This window comes from Pan paniscus, chromosome 11 (assembly GCF_029289425.2).
Source record: "Pan paniscus chromosome 11, NHGRI_mPanPan1-v2.0_pri, whole genome shotgun sequence".
Classification (NCBI taxonomy): Eukaryota; Metazoa; Chordata; class Mammalia; order Primates; family Hominidae; genus Pan; species Pan paniscus.
This window is the reverse complement of record NC_073260.2, coordinates 26,429,481-26,441,598: the sequence shown is the minus strand read 5'-3', so window position 1 is coordinate 26,441,598 and position 12,118 is coordinate 26,429,481. Positions and strand designations below refer to the sequence as shown.

Genomic DNA, 12,118 nt, shown 5'->3' with positions numbered 1-12,118 from the left:
GAGGGTTCCTATAACCCCTCCTTCTCTGGTTCAATAATTTGCTAGAATGGCTCACAGAACTCAGGAAAACACTTTACTTACATTTATCAGTTTATTATAAAGGATACAATTCAGGAAAAGCCATTCAGGAAGAGATGCACAGGGCAAGGTGGGCAGAAGGGAAAGGGGTATACAGCTTCCACATCATCTCTGGGCACGTGACACTTCCAGCACCTTGATGTGTAGACCAATCTAGAAGCTCATCAAATATCACTGTTTAAGAATTTGTATAGAGCTTAATCTCCATCCCCATACCTTCCTTCCCAGAGGTTAGTGGGTGGAGTTGAAAGTTATAACCCTCTAGTTGCTTAGTCTTTTTAGTGATCAGATCCACTATTGAGGCTATCTAGGGGCCCTACCCTATTTCACCTCATCCACATAAACTCAAGTATGATTTTTTAAAAAGGTGTATTATGAACAACAAAAGATATTCCTATCACTCAGGAAATTTGGAGGGCTTTCAAAGCTCTGTGACAAGAATTGGAAACAAAGACCAGATATGTTTTGTATGATATCACAATAGGTGTGATAAAAGAAATGGTAGCTTTGAGACAAAGTGCATAATAAAATCAAAGGTAAAGATTCAGTAAAATAAATGTTGTGAATAAAAGACAATGAAACTAATTCAAATGTATGTATGTTTTTGGAAACCAGAGGCAAAAAACCAGAAAAGTGAAATGGGATCAGATAATAAAAAACACTCACACTTTAAACAGCGAAATTCAATGTCATCTAGGAGGAGACAGGAAAACTGAAGTTTTCTGTCAGATCATTAACAGGATAAATATATCTTAGATGTGATGTTTTAGATTAAAAGCTTGTTAATTCTGTCTAAAATGAATAAAACAACACTGGTCAAACTTAGCAAGAAAGTATAATATGAAAGATATGAGCCTGGATTGGGAGAATACTAGTAAGAACTTGGTGTAAGTGTAGATAAGACATAAAAAAGAAGAAACAAAAAATGCTGAAATAGATTATAGGGAATTTTTACAAAACAAGATTCATAAAGATACAATGTTTTCTAGCCAAGGAGGCTGGAAGAATAGTGGTACTAATGATAAAGAGAGGCTACCCAGGGAAAGTTGGTGATTTTGCTTTCACCATATTGAGGTTAAAGTGTTTTAAAGTGAAGTAGGACATTCTAATGGAGATAAACTCTAAGCAGGGGAATATATGGGGATAGAATATAAGTGAAACACTTAAGTTGAAGACAGTTAACATGGAAGGACTATTTGAGGATATCAGAATGCACTAATTTTTTGAGATAAAAATAAACAAGTAAAAAATCATAAAGGCACATGCATTTACATTAGGGAGCAAGTGAAGTTAACAAAAAAGCATTTGGAAAGAGATTAGAATGGAAAAGAATCTGGTGATGTCACACAAGGTAAAACAAAATACCAAACACAGCAGAAAGTCTGAACACAGAAAGGACTAAGAACAGGCTGCTATAAAGAAAGAATTCAAGAATCTCTTCAAAATAATTTTAGCAGAAGACAAGAATCTAACTCCAAAGATTAAAAGAGAATAGGAACTTAGGATATTAGCTACAAGTCTGAAACATTTGGTAATGACAGAATAATTTTGAAAGGCAGATAAAAAATTTTTAGGCAACATGTTATTTTAAAAGCAAGAAAACCTTTTTAATGTCTGAAAGTAGAAGGAAAGGAGCTGGTGAACGGGAGAGAATGAATCATAAAACAGTCATTAAATCAGGCCCTAAAACAAGTAGAAAATAATGGAATCTGATGTACAGAATGGAAAGATTAACAATGGAAGGGGCCAATCTTCCTCTGAGATCAAGAGATATGTGAGAAGATAGATAAAGGTATATAGAAATGAAGTTGCTGTTGCTTCTACTAGAGGAATGCAGGTTTTTAAAATACAGACGAGGGGCTCTGCATAGAGGACCCTAACCAACATTTCAAAAGCTATCTCCTAGTACCACTATTGTTACTAGCACCACCATAGTGGATAAATGGACTCTTATTTACAAGGATTCCTGTCTTCTTGGTTGTTTTAGTTATCTGATTCTTTCCTGGCTGATATTTTGTGACATTTCTCCATTTTTCCTTTGTTATCTATTTATATGGTTCTTCTTAGTTGGAAGATAATATCGATGGATCCTAGAATTATGTCCTAAGTAGTCTTCAGGAATTCTGCGATAGAGAAATGTTGATACTTCTAAGGTAACAAAGTAAGACTATCTATTTACAAAGTTTTAAAGAAAAGGACTATCATCTGTTTAGTACAGAAATATCTTGTCTCTGGTCCCTAAACTCAAAGCTGAGTCTCAGATGAACACCTGTAAATCTCATGATCCTACATATTTTGGCATTGGAGAAACTGTACTCACCCAATGAGATGAGGCTGTAACAGTTTTTGAAGATCACATCCATGTGCCATGTCTCTGACATCTTCCAATGCCACGGGTTCCTAAAACATCAAACAAGTACCTGCTCATTAAAGGATCAGTCCTGCAGACATTTACGAAAGAAACAGTAAAGCTAACAATTAAAAATGACAAAGTGGAGGACTATTAAGTTGTTCGAAAAGGATTCAGAGTTCTAGGTTCAAGAGTGGCCAAAAGTTTATTATTTGATGTCTACTACTTGTTTAGGATATACAGAAGCAATACGGAAGTTTCCCTATAAAGACACCTAAAACAATAATGGTAATTTAAAAAGCTAAGAAAATATTGCAGCCAATAGAAGCCTAAGGAGAAAATATAACTAAATGTAACATGGTATCTTGAATGAGATCAGAGAGTAGAAAAATGACACTACATAAATACTAAAAAAATTTTAATGAAATACTACAGTTAATAATAATGTACCAACCTTCACTAACTGTGACAAATGTACCAAACTAACATAAGATGTTGACAGTAGGGAAAACTGGCTGTGGGGATGTGGGAACTCTCTGTAATATATTTGTAAATTTTATGCAAATCTAAAACTATTCTAAAATAAGTTTATTAATAAAAGTAAAAGATACCTTATTTTTAAGTTAATCTCCTATTTATTTCAACTATTTTCTTACAGCTTGTTTTTCTTTTAATCATCATTTAGCCATGTGCTATATTCTAAATGAATCTCCCAAAAGCCACATGTTGAAACTTAATTGCCAATGCGATAATATTAAGAGGTGGAGGCCTTCGGGAGGCGATTAAGTCATGAGTGTAGAGCCTTCATGGAAGGGATTAAGGACCTTATAAAAAGGCTTGAGGGAGTGGGTTTGTTCCCTTCCATGTTTTCTGCCATGTAAGGACAGTGTTCACTGCAACAAGGCACCATCCTGAAGCATAGACTGAGCCTTCACTAGACAACAAACCTGTTGGCACCATGATCTTGAACTTCAAGCCTCCAGAACTGTGATAAATAAATTTCTGTTCTTTATAAATTGCCCTGTCTCAGGTATTTTGCTATAGCAGCACAAACTAAGACACCTTGTGATATGATTTTGCTGTGTCCCCACCCAAATCTCACCTGGAATTGTCCCCACATGTCAAGGATTGGGCCAGGTGGAGATAACTGAATCATTGGCGCAGTTTCCCCCATACTGTTCTCATGGTAGTGAATAACTCTTATGAGATCTGATGGTTTTATAAATGGGAGTTCCTCTGCCTGCATAAGCTCTCTCTTGCCCACCACCATGTAAGAAGTCCCTTTGCTCTTCCTTCGTCTTCTGCCATGATTATGAGGCCTTCCCAGCTTGCTGAACTGGGAGTCCATTTAACCTCTTTCCTTTATAAATTACCCAGTCTTGGCTATGTTTTTATTAGCAGCATGAGAATGGACTAATACACCTTGTTTTATGTTTTACTTCCTGATGATGCAGTTTATGTAGTCCTTTTCATATATCAGATATTCAATAAAAGCTTATCTCTTAAAAATGAGTATAGGGGCTTATGTGACTTAAGCGGTCTAACATATAAGTGGAGTCTCAAAAAAAAAAAAAAAAGAATGGAAATGATGCTATATTTAAGGGAATAAGGATAGATTTTTCCCAACCAATGACTCACAGATTCCACTGCCCTCAAACCATAAGCAAGCTAAATACAAAGAAAGCTACACCCAAGAATAGAATAGTCAAACTCCTGAAAATCACAGAAAAGGAGAACAATCTTAAAAGTAATTTAACAAAAGGGCAGAGTAACTTCAAAGCAGAAACAATAAGACTGCTGACTCCTCAGCAGTTCAAGAGAATCAACTGAAAAGCCATGTTTCTGGATGAGAAGACTTAATATTTTAAAGATGTCAATTCTCCCCTGTTGTGGGTTGAATTGTGTCCCTCCAAAAAAGGTATGTTGTAATCCTAACCTCAGTACCTCAGAACGTGACCTTATTTGGAAACAGGATCACTGCAGATGTAATTAGTTAAGGTGAGTTCACACTGGAATGTGGTGGGCTCCTAATCCAGTATGGCTGGTGCCCTTTTAAGAAGACGGTCACGGGAAGACCCACAGACACACACACAGAAAGTCATGTGATGAAAGAGCAGAGAACAGAGTTAAGCAGCTGCAAGCTGAGGAATACCAAAGATTTCCAGCAAACCACCTGAAGCTAGGAAGAAGCAAAGAATGATTTTCCTACAGGTTTCAGAGGCAGGATGACCTTGCTGACAGCTTGATTTTGGAGTTCTAGCCTCAGAACCATGAGATAATAAATTTATATTGTTTTAAGTTACCCAATTTGTGGCACATTGCTAGGGCAGTGCTAGGAGACAAATGCATACTCCAACTTAACTGACTAAACTTTAGCTAAGAACTAAATGTGTCCTCTCAAAATTCATATGTTGAAATTTTAACCCCTGAGGTGATAATATTAGGTGAGGCCTTTGGGAGGTAATTAGGTCATGATGATGGAGGCCTCACCAATGGGATTAGTGCCCTTATAAGAGGAAACATGAGAGAAATGATCTTTCTCTTTGCCATGTGAGGAAACAATAAGATGGCCATCTGTAAACCAGGAAGAGGGCTTTCAACAAGAACCTGACAATGATGGCACTCTGATTTTGGATTTCCAGACTCCAGAACTATGAGAAAGAAATGTTTGTTGTTTAAGCCACCCAGTCTACAGTATTCTGTTACAGTAGCCCAAACTGTCTAAAACACCTATATAATACATGAAAAAAGACGAGGATTGAGGGTGGGGACTTGCCCATTCTAGATATCCAAACATATTCTATAGCTACATTAATTTTAAAACAGGGTGGTAGTGGCACAGGGATAGACTGAAAGAATAATAAAACTGAGTCTAGAAATAGGCCTTTTATTTTGTGGGGATTTAATATATGATAAAGGTAGCATTTCAAATTATTTGAGGAAGGATGAAAATTTAATAAATAATCTTAGGACAACTGGTTTATCCACTTAGGGAAAAAATAAATTCAAAGCTGCTGCCTTATGAAAAATAATTATAGGTGAATTAAAAACTTAAACATAAAACTAGAACTATAAAAGAGCCAGGAAAACTATTGCAAGAATATTTTTTATAATCTTGCAATGGGGAAATCCTTAATAAAATATAAAATCTAGAGGCTATATAGAAAAAGATTCACAGATTTGACTATACAAACATAGAAGGCAATCAACTAAATTAAAAGACAAAAGACATATTGGGAGTAAATATTTGCAACTAATAAAGCAAAAAGGACCATTTTCTGTATTATATATAGTTTCTACAAATCAAATAGGAAAAATGTATAATGCAATACAAATCTGGGCAAAAGATATGAATAGGAAATTCACAAAAGAAATACAAACGATCAATATACAAAAAGATTTTCAAGCTCACTTCTAATCCCAGAAATACAAATTAAGATATCAATTTTCATTCATCAGATTGGCAAAAATGTTAAAAACAGGCAGTATTCAGTACTGTTTTAAGTATTGGGAAAATGGCTGCTCTCATATACTCTTAGTGGAAAAGGTTTATTTATTTGTATTTACTTATTATAAAGTCACATTACAACCAGACCAGGTTCATGACAAATTACCTTTGAGTCATAAACATTGTTAATAATAGTTATATTACCTGCAAAAATGAACTCACAGAACCTTGTACTTTTCCTCTCACTACATCATTAAATTCATTGTACGTCAATATTCTACTTCCAATGTCTGTCTGCCTTCCTAGACTATTAGCTTCTTGAGAACAGGACAGTCCTCTTCTCTCCTGACAGTTACTCTTCTGTCCTCAGTGCCACCCACAGAACCTGGTATTCACTATGCATCCAGTAAATATTACTTGAATGAGTGCATGAACAGACTTCTCTTGATTCCCAATTCTGTAGTCTTTGTATCTGAGATAGGAATTCAGCAGGACTAGTTTACAAGACAATGAGTCATATGACACCACTGGTAAGACAGGAGAAAGTAAACAACAGGTAACAAGATCCTGCCAATAAGAGGCATACAGTAAAGAAACCAGCCTATTTCTCTAAAAGTTCAAGCATGAAAAATTAAAAAAAAAAAAAAAAGAAACCAGCCTAAACCAGCTAGAATCAAGATGACAACAAAAGCGACCTTCCCTGCTCATTATACACTAATTATAATATATTAGCATGCTAAAAAACATGCCCACCAGAGCCATGACAGTTTACAATTGCCATGGCAATGCCCAAAGTTACCCTGTATGGTTTGGACAGGGAAACCCCCAGTTCCAGGAGCACCCCCTCTTCCCAGAAAACTCATGAGTAATCGACCCCTTGTTTAGCATATAATCATGAAATAGTCATAAAATAGCCAGCTAACAACCCCTGCTCCCCATGCTACTATACATATGGGGTGGCCCTGCTCTGCCTATGGAGTAGCCACCCTTTTATTTTACTTTCTAATAAACTTGCTTACACTTTACTCTGTCGGCTTGCTCTGGAATTCTTTCCTGCACAAAGCCAAGACCCCACTTGGCCTCCCGGGCTAAGCCTCAGTTTTGGAGTTCACCTTGTGATATATCTGTAACATGCTTCTAGTTAAACCTGCTATCTTAAAGAAGTAGGATTCAAGTCATTAGTGTTTTTCCTGTATCAACAGTCCATGAATCTGTCCAAATTACCTTATTGCCATATAAACTTCAGAATTTGATAGGATTTGGGTTCCCAAAATATCTAATCTGTCTCTCTTCTTCTACAGCTAAGCCATTATTAACTATATTTTTCAAATCAAAATTTATTGAATACCTTCTAACTGCAAAGTAAGGTTAATGCTTCTTGTGGCTAGATTTTATCTTTCTGAGCAAAGACTATGGTCATTTAAAAAAAAAAAATCTTGGCTGGGCACAGTGGCTCACGCCTGTAATCCCAGCATTTTGGGAAGCTGAGGCAGGCAGATCACGAGGTCAGGAGTTCAAGACCAGCCTGTGCAATATGGTGAAACCCTGTCTCTACTAAAAATACAAAAAGTAGCCGGGCATGGTGGTTCGTGTCTGTAGTCCTAGCTGCTCAGGAGGCTGAGGCAGGAGAATCGCTTGAAACTGGGAGGCGGAGGTTGCAGTGAGCTGAGATCGTGCCACTGCACTCCAGCCTGGGCAACAGAGCAAGACTCCGTCTCAAAAGAAAAAAATCTCCATGTACTTAGTAGGGTACCCCTGACGGGGTAGATGTTTTAATGAACACTCAACGATTAATGTTCTGCAAGCTATTTATTCTTTCATCAGTTTAGTTTCAGCAGCCTGCCTGTAGAATTCTAAACTACACTTCTGCTAGTATTGCTGAATCTGTGAGGTTTCTGGGTCACAGTAGCCAGATAGAACTCATGACTAACTCCCCAAAATATGACTGGAGACCCTGTCTTACCTACTTCTTAGTATACTGGTGACCTGACAGTTGTTATTTAAAAACCCTGTGGTTACTATGTTCTCAACTCATAATGATCCCTGTAATCAGCCAGGCAAAATTAGCTGTGAGTATCCTAATCTTTGCCACATCCCTCAGGCCATCCAACTGTGAGTTCCTTTCTCTTTCAAGGCTGACTCTGATGTTGTTAGAACAGTAAAGACAGAAAATAAAAACAAGTGCCAGATGCTAGAGCTTCTTGCTCTCTAAACCTCACAAATGATGTCATAATGTCAGTGCATTTGAGTTAGAAAGAGGTTCAGGAAACATTAAGGCAAATTTCTTCAGTTTGCCCAGGACACATCTCAAGCCAACAGTAATGAACTGACTTGCCTAAGGTCACCCAATTAGCCACTGGCAGAGCTAGGACTATAGCCTCTCCCCTATTCTCGAGTTCAGCATTATTTCTCTCCATTTAAAAATGGTCCAAACACTATTTCTGAAAAGAAAAAGAATGAAAAGGAGAAAAATTTCAAATTATTAGTCAAATTCATAGAGGGAAAAATTTTTCTGCATCACCGGGTCAGAATTTTGTACAGAGATTTTCTTGAAAGGGCAATGAGCCATTCAAATCACCCTGAGTCCTTCTAAAGACATAAATTCTTCATAAATTAAAATGTTAATGATTATCATAAGAATGTATTAGTTTTTAATCAGGTAGTTAAGTGTAAACATTTTAAGTGGAAAGCCTCATGTTTACACATGCAAATTACTGCCTATAAAGCATATTCTCTTTAATTTACTAATGACACAAGAAAATGTACAAAACTGAAGTGAAATCAAGACACATGTGAATGGCCTAAACTCAAATAGAAAATACAGATACCAGGGCTTTGAGAATTGGCTAAGATGTCCTTTTTTAACATTCTAAGTAATGAAACTGAAAATGAGACAAGGGTTTGGGAGGGAATGGTGCATAGAGTAACAGGAAGAAATATTTATGAAAAGGAAGGAAATTCTACGGATTTATGAATAGTTTTGATCCAATGGAATTACAGTTGAACTCTTTTAACAGAAGTTCCTTTCAACTCAAGAATGATAGAAACATTATGTATTTGTGGATTTCTCTCACAGTAAATTAAGTGTTGATGGATATTAGATCATTTATGATTTTAAAATCCAGCATTTTATTTGAATTTTTCTATTTTTCTGAAAAATTATGTCTATATAGCTAAATAAGCAAAATATATGTAAATGACAAAACTATCAGGAATTTTGCCCAGTGACTGTCCCAGGCACTGTCCCGGGTAAGTGAGAGAAAGTGAGATCTAGTGCACTGGTAGAGGAGTTGGCCATAAATTAGAGTCCAGGCCATTTCTCCATAGTAACAGGAGGGAAGACAGGTTCCCTCCTGTTACTATGGAGTATAATGGGAATACTTCCTGGAAGGTTAGGGGATGTGGTGGTGAGAGCATTTGGAAGTTCTTTTCTAGTTCTCTTAGTGAAATAGGAAGCATGAGAGTGGAGATGGGGAGAGGAATTGGAAGTTTGGGGTGGATGAAGTGTTGGTTGGCTTAAGAAGTCAGATAATGAAGGAAACAGAAAAATCCATCTTTCACCTGGATGATTGCTTTAGCTTCCTAGCCAGTATCCATGTCTGACCTTGCTACCCTATACTCTATTCTCAACAGAGCATCCAAAATTGTTCCTTTAAACTAAGTCAAGTTATGTCACTTCTCTATTCAAAATCCTCCTATGAAAATTGGTAAATTATATGTAAATCTCAATAGAGCTGAATAAACAATAACACCGAACACCATCACCTCCTACGTTTTCTCTTCTCATTCAGCATAAAAGCCAAACTGGCTGTGGCCATACTAGCCTGTGTGCTGTGTGGTCTGCATGCCTTACCTCTCTCATCTCAACTCCTGCTGTGCTGCTATCACTCACCCCTCTCTGGCCACGTGGCCTTCCTGATGCTCCCACAAAGGTTAAGCACATCTGCACCTTGAGGCTTTGCATTTGCTGTTGCTTCTGCTGAGGAACTTAACCTCCCTAATCCCCCTCCCCTCCCCAAGTATCTACAAGGCTCATATTCCTTTTTTTTTTTTTTTTTTGGAGACAGAGTCTTGCTCTGTAGCCCAGGCTGGAATGCAGTGGCGTGATCTCGGCCCAATGCAATCTCCGCCTCCCAGGTTCAAGCGATTCTCCTGCCTCAGCCTCCCGAGTAGCTGGGACTACAGGCGTGTGCCGCCACGCCCAGCTAATTTGTGTATTTTTAGTAGAGACAGGGTTTCACCATGTTGGACAGGATGGTCTCAATCTCTTGACCTCGTGATCTGCCTGCCTCAGCCTCCCAAAGTGCTGGGATTACAGGCATGAGCCATCGCGCCCCGCCCATATTCTCATTTTCTATAATATCATCTACCAGTGAAGCCTTCTCTCACTCCCCTATATTAAATAACACCTGTCCTATGCCTTCCCTAGCCCCATTACTCTGGTATAGTTTCCTCTATTCATCACTATGAATGATGTTCAGTAGGTTAGGTGAATTAGTACATTTTTGAATTAATATTTTCAACTTACACATTTACTGGAATGTAACCTCATGCTCAGTTGAGGAACATCTGTGTTTACATTATTGTCTGTGTGCCCATCCAAGACTGTCAGTTCCACATAGGCAGGAACTTTGTGTTATTCACTGTTATATCCCAATGCTTAGAACATTAGCTGGCAAAAAGTAGACGCTCAATGAATATTTATTCAGTGAGTGAAAGAAAGAAAATTTTCCCTCCCTCTGGACAGAGGTGATATTTCAGGAAATAAAAAATACAGCAGAGCTGCATTACAGACACACATGTATATTTTATTTGTACAAATCTGCCCAACAGGCTCAAGAAAGTATGTTATCTAAAGGTAAGAGTGAGATGGGAGAATCTCCTGTTTCCTCAGTCTCACTTCTCACAGCCCTCTCGTAAGTGAGCATCTTGCTATGCTGAGTTATTTTAATGTTTAAAGAACATAGTTGGGGTACATTTGTACATGTATATTATTGCATGGTTGTATACACATTACATGTGCATACACATTATGAACTATTGTTCATAACAATGTATTCTTGAAAATTGCTATGAGAGCAGTTTAAGTGCTCTCACCACAAAAAATGAAAAGTACGTGAGGTGATGTGTGTTCATTAGCTTGATTTAGCCATTCTACTATGTATACATATTTCAAAACAACATGTTACACATGATGAATATATACAATTTTTATTTGTCAGTTATAAAGAAAAATTAGGCCGGGCGCGGTGGCTCACACCTGTAATCCCAGCACTTTGGGAGGCTGAGGTGGGCAGATCATGAGATCAGGAGTTTGAGACCAGGATGCCCAAAATGGTGAAACCCCATCTCTACTAAAAATACAAAAATTAGCCGGGCGTGGTGGTGCACGCCTGTAATCCCAGCTACTCAGGAGGCTGAGGCAGGAGAATCGCTTGAACCCAGGAGGCAGAGGTTGCAGTGAGCCAAGATCATGCACTGCACTCCAGCCTGGGCAACTGGGCGAGACCTTGTCTCAAAAAAAAAAAAAAAAAAATTGAAAGCAAATAATGAGCAATAAAAGAGATTATCAAGGGACATTTAATTGCATATGATTTTTCCACACTGCAAGATAGAACTTTAGAAATTAAACCCAGCTTAAGGTACAAATGCCTTGAAAAGTTTTGCTCACCAAAGACCATGTAGTCAGGGGCCAGTGGTCAGGTCCTTCTTCTTGATGCCATCTTATATAAGTAAGTAGAGACCTGAGAAAGCAGAGCTGAAAAAGGAAAGGGGCCCTGAGAAATCAGGACTGTCTTTATGGGAAGCCTGTCTGACTACCTGGATATAACCCACACCCTCTGTAAAAATGTCAGAATGAATCTAGGAACAGATTCTTTCCCTGCAGAGTACAAAGTGAAAGGCCACTTACATTCCTATCTCTGGTCACTGGTCCAATCTGACAAACCAGAAACAGGGCTAACTTTATCCTCCCATGATGGGTGGCACCGAGTGCACCAGCTCCCTCTTTGTTTGTTAACAATAATACTTGTAAAGCATATACAATTTTTCGAAGTGCATTCACAAATGCCATCTCAAAGAACAAACAATTGCTCTTCGTCGCCCGCAGAGTGTAGGGAATCAATTCCACAGTTCTTTATAGAAGAGACTTCAGAAATTTACCAGTAAAACGAAACAAGCTATCTCTAGAGAGGAGGTGAGTTTCTGAGGAAAGAGCAAGAACTGGATGTCGGGAAACCTAA

General features: G+C 37.9%; 1 protein-coding gene across 4 annotated transcripts in view; it reads right to left on the bottom strand.

Annotated features, from left to right (window-relative positions):
- Positions 1–12,118, bottom strand: part of ZNF883 (zinc finger protein 883) — a 91,458-nt gene that overhangs the window by 37,775 nt on the left and 41,565 nt on the right. For 3 of the 4 annotated variants that reach the window (XM_055117235.3, XM_063593934.1, XM_055117237.1), the window contains 3 exons: positions 11,548–11,634; positions 2,399–2,478; positions 82–231 (listed from right to left, as the gene is read on the bottom strand). The gene's annotated coding sequence lies outside the window, so the exon portion shown is untranslated. The remainder of the gene's footprint in view (positions 1–81; positions 232–2,398; positions 2,479–11,547; positions 11,635–12,118) is intronic. The other variant, XM_055117232.3, reaches the window with a different exon arrangement.